This window comes from Manis pentadactyla, chromosome 7, assembly GCF_030020395.1.
Source record: "Manis pentadactyla isolate mManPen7 chromosome 7, mManPen7.hap1, whole genome shotgun sequence".
Classification (NCBI taxonomy): domain Eukaryota; kingdom Metazoa; phylum Chordata; class Mammalia; order Pholidota; family Manidae; genus Manis; species Manis pentadactyla.
In genome coordinates this window covers 109,059,243-109,067,983 of record NC_080025.1, presented here as the reverse complement: position 1 = coordinate 109,067,983, position 8,741 = coordinate 109,059,243, and the positions used below count along the sequence as shown (strand labels likewise).

The window sequence follows — 8,741 nt, the reverse complement described above, 5'->3', positions numbered from 1 at the left end:
GGATTTGCCCTCATGGTGGAAAGATGGTCACCTCACTGACAGGATTCGCCTCATATTCCAGGACCAAGGAAGGAAAAACGGTGAAAGAACACTTAACAGTGAGGCCACCGCTTCGGAAAATATTAGTTGTCCCAGGATCTTCAGTCGTTCTGCTTTCTGACTCACAGAACCAGCCTCAAGAAAATATGGGCCCATGGCTCCCACCAGTGTGTTTCCATTAGTAAAACAAGGAATGATAAATGGTCATAGATAGTAATTACCAGGTCAGCCATGAGTATCATTTCAAATGAAGGCTGAAATGTTGGATTCTTCAGCACATAAAGGTGAGACATTGGGCCAAGCATTGGGGAGGAAAGAAAACTAAATTAGAGCTATACCTCCCATATGACATAAGTAAATTCCACATGAATAAAAAATGTAATTACCAGGATAAGTCATGGGTAGTATTCATGTAACCATGCAGTGGGGGGTGCCTTTCTAAGCCCAAGGCCATGAGAAGAACCCATAAAAGTAAAGATTAATAGATTTGGTTATGGAAATGTTGAAAACATTTGCTATAGCTCCTATGCAAAAAAAAAAAAATCCATGAACATAATTCAACAAACAAAATATTTTCAATATATATACTAAAAAGGGTAAATTTCCTTAATATAAGGTTTGACAAAAGAATGTAATAAATGGCAACGGTTCATTAGTACATAATTTGGAAGAGAAGAGAAAATTACCAACTGATACTGAAAATATGGTTAACTTCACTGTTAGGCAAAGAAATGCCAACTGACAAGTTACCATGCTTTATCTACAAAACTGTCAACTATTAAGAAATCTGACCATATTCAGTGGCTGAGGTATGTCAGGCACAGACATAATGACCACTAGGAGAAAAACTGAAACTGTTTTTCAGTGGGCAGTTTAACAGTATATATATTAACATCTTTAAATACCTTAAAGGCCACTGCTAATGTTTTATTCTATAGAAATTTTTAGAAATCTGTAAAGGTTTAGCTATGAAATTCTCATCATAATATTGTTATTTAGAGTGAAAGTTTGGAGAAGCATAAGTGTTTACAATAGGAAATTGATTAAATTTTATCATACAAAAATATTTTATTCTGTCATTACTTAAGCTATACATGAAATTTTGTAATATGGGAATATTCTCCTGATATGTTAAAAGGAACATACAGGAATAAAAGAGATTAACAAAGACTAAGAACAAGATAAAGACCCATACAGAAGTTCAGATGGACATAGACCAAGCTGTAAAATGTAGCTATGTGAGGGGATTTGGAGTGTGTTTTGTGTTTTTAATCATCTGTAATTTTTCTACAATTAATATGCAATGTTTATAACAACAACAAAAAGCAGTACAATGTATTATCTCAATTGTGAATTACACCAAAATATTAACAATGGTAACCTCTGGATGAGAGCACTAGAGGGCTTCTCATTTACATTTTCATTTATAAGCTTTCCTATATTTCCCTTTAATTAACAGGTATAACTTCTACAATATGAAAAGACATCCTATTTAAAAAAGAAAACAGCAACACTTAGATGCTCTCTTTTGCCCTCATAATAATGTCCAAAGTTCATTAGAAGGTATATACACCTTATACACCGTTTCCTGATGTGGCCCGTACTTACCACAAGCCAGCTCTCTTACTGTCTCCTCTACTGTACTCCAAGGCTGGGCTTTCAGTTCTCTAAAACAGCAAAGCCTACTCTCCTTTAGGGCATTTGCTTCTGCCCACATGCCGCTTCCAGACTTCTCACAACTCCTTCTCCTGGAAAGTACCCCCTTCCCCTTAACAGGCAGTTTGGTGGGGCAGGTGCCTTGTGCATACCTACATCGCTGCATTCTGTTTGCTTGTCTTTCTCACTCACTGGATTCTAAGTTTCCACAGGGCAACACCTGATGAGTGATCAGCAGTTACTGTTGTCAGAAGAGGTAATGAATGAGAGAGTGAATGGGAAGCAGCCTCCATGTATTTGATGCTGATGTGGACATCTCGTTTATTTTCTCTCATTGAATCCTAACCAAGATTTTATGAGGTAGGCATCATTATACCTCTTTTCCAGAGAAGGAGACAAAAGTCCAATGAATTCAGGAATTTGGATCACCCTCAAGAGCCCCCAAAACATAGTAAGTGCTAATAATTATGGAATAAAAAAAAACACTCACAGTTTATGGTCATTTCTCTAAAGCCAAACTAAGTGAAGAATTGAGCCACTTATCTGGATAATTAAAACAAAAAATACCTTGCTGTGAGGATAAGGTTGAGACTAGAAATAGGAAAAGGTTGTTTATTTTACTTTTTCCTTTTTGTCTTGAATTATTTTAGGGCTGCAAAAAGGGCCTGGATTCATCTGCGTTGAAATCCCATGAGAATTTTTACAGGTTGAACCAAAACAGAATAATGAAATGAACCCTCCCGGGCAGGAGACAGGAAGGCAGAAGCAGACATAAAAGATTATTTCTCTGCATTATTTGGCCTCTATGGAGAGAACCATGATGAGCTTCTGGGAAATGCAGTATTGATGTGACGTAATAGGTGAGCTTTCTTTTTTCTTTTCAAATAATGACTCATTTTATATTAACCATGGCATGAAACATTGCCACTAAAGGTTGTTTTTCAGCGCAAGTGAATTGTATTTGATTTCACTCTGCCTTTTTCATCTATTTCAATAGCTCTCATGCTTTGTCAATGAGACTTTATTCATGTCATTATTCGATTTCTAGTTTAGCGTGGGTTGAATGGATTCAAGAGTTTTTTCTTTCCCAAGTCATATCCTTTATTCCCTATTTTGAGTTTTTCTTTGATTTTCAAGTGATTCCTCATCAGCTTGTGCTTACCTCCATATTTCATTTCCTTCTACTGAAAAATAACACTTTGATTGTGTTACAGTTGAGAAAATAGGTGTTTGCAAAAAGTTAAATATTTTGTTTTTTTAAAGTACAACCTGTACTTAAATTCTTAAAAAATATTAAAATTCACAACACTGTTTTCTTACTGTTTGCAAATCCCAATTCTACACAAGATTGTTATTGGACCACCAAGACAAACTGAAAGTTCAGAATAAAGGGATTTTATTCTGAATACCAATTCAGAGGAGAAAATTTAATTAGGGCTTGATATTAAGTTTGCCAATCCAAATTACATAAATATTATTGGTTTTCCCATTTGATTATTTTCATTATTATTTGATAATGATTTATTGTTGTCTAACTTTCAGTTGGCACTAACTTAAAGGCACATATTAAACAAATGTCCATTTTCTTCCTTCTACAAAAGCAAATCTCTTGTGTGCCAGGCACTGTGTTAGACACAGTTTCTATTCTCTTGGAGCTTGTGGTCTAGGAGGAAGACAGATGAAATCCCACTAGTGAATGTGTAATCACAAACCGAGATGAGTGCCCTAAAGGCAGGGAGTGCAGGAGCTTCTTTGGGGTGAAAGAGTCAAGTGGCATGTCCACATCTCTAACCTGTGGTCACTGGCAAGTCTGGGATTCCTGCCCTGTCTGATCGCCCTGAAACATTTTCCCTGCTAAATACTTGAGATGAAAAACTTACTAGACCTGACCTGGCCTGAATTTTAAAATTCAGATAGAAAGTCTTCTGCTTCTACTTTTAACACTATAGCACATCATATTTTTAGATTTGAAGTAAGAAACTCCACCTTTTGGCAAACATAAATGGTCAGGGTGGATGTTGTACTTGGGAATGATTGATTGGGTTTAAGGCTTAGTGAGTTCATGTTACGTACTTGATGACTTCACATGGGGCAGGTATTATCTTACCGAGTTGCAGAAAAATACATCTCAGAAGATAAGTCACTTGTCCAAGGTCACTTGGCTTCTAAGAAGCAGACCAAATTCAAGCTTATTCATTCAGAGTTGTTTTCCTAGCATCATTTGGGGGGAAAATGTTGAAATTGAAAACATAATGAAAAATCCAGGGTTCATCTTGTAATTGCAAGACAGGCTCATAGAAAGATCCTAGGTAGGGAATATAATGTCCTATGTCCTGGTTGTAGCAGGGCCACCAACATCACAGGAACCAGAGTGAGCCATCTTTCTTAAGAGAGAATCAGTTATTTCACGGGTGAAAAACAAGGCTCTTACAACACCAAAGGCATGATCTGTGAAAGAAATAATTGATAAGTGGGACTTCACTAAAATTAAGAACTTCCACTTTGTGAAAGACATCATCAAGAGAATGAGAAGATAAGTCAGGCTGGGAGAAAATATCAAAAGACATACTTGACAAAGGATTGTTTTGAAAGTACACATAAAACTGTTAAAACTCAACAGTAAGAAAACAAAAAACACAGGTAAAAAGTGGTACAAAGGCGTTAACAGAGACCTCACCGTAGAAGAAACACAGATGGCAAATGAGCATATGGAAAAATGTTCCACATCTGATCATCAGGGAAATGCAAATTAAAACAACAATAAGGTACTACTGTATACTTATTAGAATGGCCAAAATCCAGAACACTGCTAATACCAAATGCTGGTGAGGATGTGGAGTAACAGAGACCCTCATTCATTGCTGGTGGAAATGAAAAATGGTACGGTGACTTTGGAAGACAGTTTGGTGATTAATTGCAAAACTAAATATACTCCTGCCATGCAATATAGCAATCATGCTCCTTGTTATTAACCCAAAGTCCACTCAAAAACCCGCACACAGATGTTTATAACAGCTTTATTCATAATTGCCAAAACCTGAGAATAGCCAAGATGTCCTTAGATAAACTGTAGTACATCCAGACAATGGAATATTATTCAACATTTAAAATAAATTAAGCCACGAAAAGACATGAAGGAATCTTAATATATATTACTAAGTGAAAAAAGCCAATGGTCTCAATTATGTGTCCCTCTGGAAAAGACATAACTATGGCAACAGTGAAAAGATCAGTGGTCGCCTGATGTTGGGGAGAAGGAGAGATGAATAGTCAGAACACAGTGGATTTTGGGGATACTATTCTGTATGAAAATATAATGGTGGATACAAGTCATTATACATTTGTCCAAACCCATAAGTGTACAACACCAAGAATGAGCCCTAATGTAAACTGTGGACTTGGGGTAATTATGATGTGTCAGGGTCGCATCACTGCAAGGATGTTCCACGCTGGTGGAGGATGCTGACAGTAGGGGAGGCTGTGCGTGCGTTGGGGCAGGGGCATTTGGGATCTCTCTGTACCTTCCTCTCAATTTTGCTGTGAACCTAAAACTGCTCTAAAAAATAAAGTCTTCAAAAAATAAAATAAAAAACAAGGCCTGTATAATATTTACTTTATCCAGTTCTCCAGTTGATGACCTCTGGTATAGAATCCAGTTGGATGGGTGATGATTTCATTTTTTTCTTGAAGAAATCTTTATGGTCTAGGAACATATTTTTAACCCTTTTTTTAGAAATCAAGAGGGAGTCACATTTGTCAGAAAATCAAAATAGAGTTGGGGGGACATTGAGGCAGGGCCAAACGCATCCTCACTCCAGTGCAAATTTGAACTTTAAACTGTGTGAAACCACAATGTCTCAAAGACCAAAGTGAGTGAGTTTTATTGACTGTGACCTTCTAGTTTTTCAAAATATCAGGTGCCGTCTGCAACCACATAGATCTAAAATTTCTCTATCAGCCCTCACTTAAGCATGCTCACCTCCTGCCAGCACCAATCATAATTTTACAAACAGCTTATATGATTTGTTTCTTAACCTTGTGGCTTTTCCCTTTTTAAGCTCCTTCCATTTTAGAGTCTGGTGGGAGGCAATTCAAGTGCATTTTGAATCTGTGTCTCCCAGGCTGCAGTCCTAACAAACCCTAAATAAAACTTTAACTGGACCAGGATTTTTCCTTCATTTCTTGATTGACAGGTCTTCTGCTCCTTTGCTCTCCCATCTCTTTTCTAGTTTGCATCCTGATTGCTATAATAATGTGAGTTGTGTGTTTGACAAATATTAATTTATGATATTGATCCTTCTGTTTCCTAGGTGAATATTGTGATCACTAGTCTATTAACAACTTAGCATTTGTGGGAAAGGGGAATTTGTAGGAACTTGTAGGAAAGACACATGTGTACATACTTACTAGTTTTCAAGTTATTTACTTAGTATAGAAAGAGCATTTAATCCTCACTACAGCACTATAAGTCTATTTTTTACCACTATTTTACATATGGATAAACAAAGACTCAAAATCAAGATCCTATATCCCATATAGTATTTGGCATGAAGTAATTACACTGTAACATTTAAATCTGTTGCATGGGGGGGTATTTAATGACGTTACTCAACAGTGCCATGAAATAACACAATTAGGGGCTCAATTTTAGGTTGGAAGTTAATTTTCCCAGTCCTGTCACCAGAGCATGCAGAACACTGATCCTGCAGAAGATCACAGCTGCCGGAGCATCCGCCAACAGCAGGAGGAGGGTTGGGGAGTGGCTGCAGCATTACAAGTCCCTCTTAGGCTAACAAGCAATGGCTAAGGACTGTGGAAAGGCAAGGGGATATTCCTCCATAATAAGGAAACAAAGAAATGGATAAGATTCCCCCAGAACTAGACCATTAGGCATGTTCATTAAAGGTTACTACCAGTCACATGGTGAGCAATGTCTGGACCTTTTTATCCAAACTGCTTGCCTATCCTTTAGAGCTAATCGAATAGAACCACATTTATTCTAGCAAATTATACATGGCTCCACATCACAGAGAAGGGCTGACTCTATCTACTAATCTGGATATCATCTTCCTAAGGGCCTAAATGAAAGTACCCCATGCAGGTGTTGTTCAAGGAGGTGTCCAAATAACAGAAGATGCCACTAGATGGCCATGGAGGACAGGTCCTTGAGAGCCTCACCATGGTGAGATGCATGCAAACTGCAGCTAGCTATTGGGGCAGGATTAAATGCTCCGCCTAAATGGGGAGGAAATTTTTTAATAGGAAGAGAAGAAAAGGGAGGAGAGGGGAGCCAGTGGATGCTGTTGGAGGAGAGGAAAAAGACACTGGCGTCAGGGACCATACTGTCAGAAGGTGACTTAAAAGCACATAGCAGGAGGTTTTTATTTTCTGTGGGATGTCCTCCTCTGCCCCCCAAGGACTCTTCGGTAAGGTCTGCATTGTTCTCCACTGCTTTCCCATTAATGGATTCTTAGCAGAAAATCAGCCAAGGGCTCACTATCTGGGTTGGTGCTGGGCAGTGACAAGGTAGGAGCCCCGGGGGGACAGCACAGCTTTGGTGCATTTCCTTCATCACTCAGAGTGCAGATTCTGATACCTCAGGGGAGTGGGGAACAAAAAGAAGAAACAAAAGAAAGGAAGGGAGGGAGGGAGGAAAAAAAGACAGGGAAGGGAGTGAGGGGAAAGCAGCCCAGTCCTTAGGGTTGTTTCATTTCTCTGTATATGTGCAGAGTTTCTGATTTGAACTTAAGTCTCTCTGACCTCAAAGCCTTGCATTGTCTACTATAGTGTAAGTGTACAACAAAATCCCCATTTCTAAGTCAGCCTGCAACATAAACTCACGTTGATTTTAAAAAGCAGAGGAAATTTTAGTGGTTCCCCACGACCATCCACAGTCTCAGGAAGGCTTTCACAGCCTCCCCTCAAATAGCTTGACTGTTGAACTAATCTTATTTTCCACCTCCAGTAACAGCTCTAGTCTGCAGCATTCCATGCTGTCAGCTCTCTTCTTCTCGACATCCTTTTGCCTCCCTTTCCCCCCCCACAGAAGTCCTTTGTGTTTTTCACATCCCTTTGCATCACCCCACCCCTTCAGGAGGGCTTTTAAGTTCTCATGACCCTCTTCATCTCCCATCTCACACTGAGGTCGTCTTTAGCCGTCTGTGCATGCTCCCATGGACCCAACACCATGCAGGGCACAGACTGGTCCCAATATATATTGACTGTACTGAATTTAAAGATGATGGGTCTGGACGTTTATTTGCAGCTCACTTTAATGACCTCTAAACGTTTCTCCTGGAAGATGGGAAAATCAGGTTTCAGTGGTCTAACACAAAATTCAAATGCAGCAAACCCAGCGTGGCTATCTTGTAAGCGACTACTCCTACTCCTGGTGCTCGATTAGGAAGTTACCTGCCCAACCTGATTATGTGTTTATGTTAAACCCAGTGAAGAAGATGAAATGATGCTGGATAAAGAAAGTCTCATTGATTTTGTTTCATGCACACAGCTCATCTTCTGTGCCTGTGTGCCAGGCACATCCAGGGCAACAATAACCAGAGGCTAGATTTTTTTTTTAGGTGAGACATGGGCCTATGTGAGCACATTAAAGGGGCCTTGGTGGCTGCTCTGGGAGATGCACCTGCTTAGATGCCATTGAAATTTCCAATTTCTTGGCAAAATCCTCTCACCAGCTGAAACTACAACTATAGCAGACCCCAGGGGGCTGTCTGCACTGCCCTCAGGTTCATGGCCAGCAGACTTGCTCTGCAGGATGCTAGAAATACAGTGCCTGCCTCTTTCTTAACTTCCTAATTGGCAAAGAGGAGAGTGCATACTCTCAGGAAGGCCCAGGGAGACAGAGAGCAGTGTAGTAAATAAAACATCCCATCTATTGAAATGATACGCATTTACTTCATGAGCATTTAAAACCAAATAGAAGCAAGCATAAAATTACAAAGTGGTTTACAGCCTTACTTGTTACTGCTAACATTATTCTTTGCAGCTACATACTGCCTTCCTTAAAAAAGGTCCCAAAGCACTTGTGA

At 39.1% G+C, this 8,741-nt stretch overlaps 1 long non-coding RNA gene across 1 annotated transcript in view; it reads left to right on the top strand.

The window, feature by feature from the left end:
* Positions 1-1,621: 1,621 nt before the first annotated feature.
* LOC118918493 (uncharacterized) overlaps positions 1,622-8,741 on the top strand; it is a 41,280-nt gene continuing 34,160 nt past the window's right edge. Inside the window, exons 1-2 of the long non-coding RNA XR_008998528.1 lie at positions 1,622-2,146; positions 2,346-2,555. This is a non-coding gene — a long non-coding RNA (uncharacterized LOC118918493). The remainder of the gene's footprint in view (positions 2,147-2,345; positions 2,556-8,741) is intronic.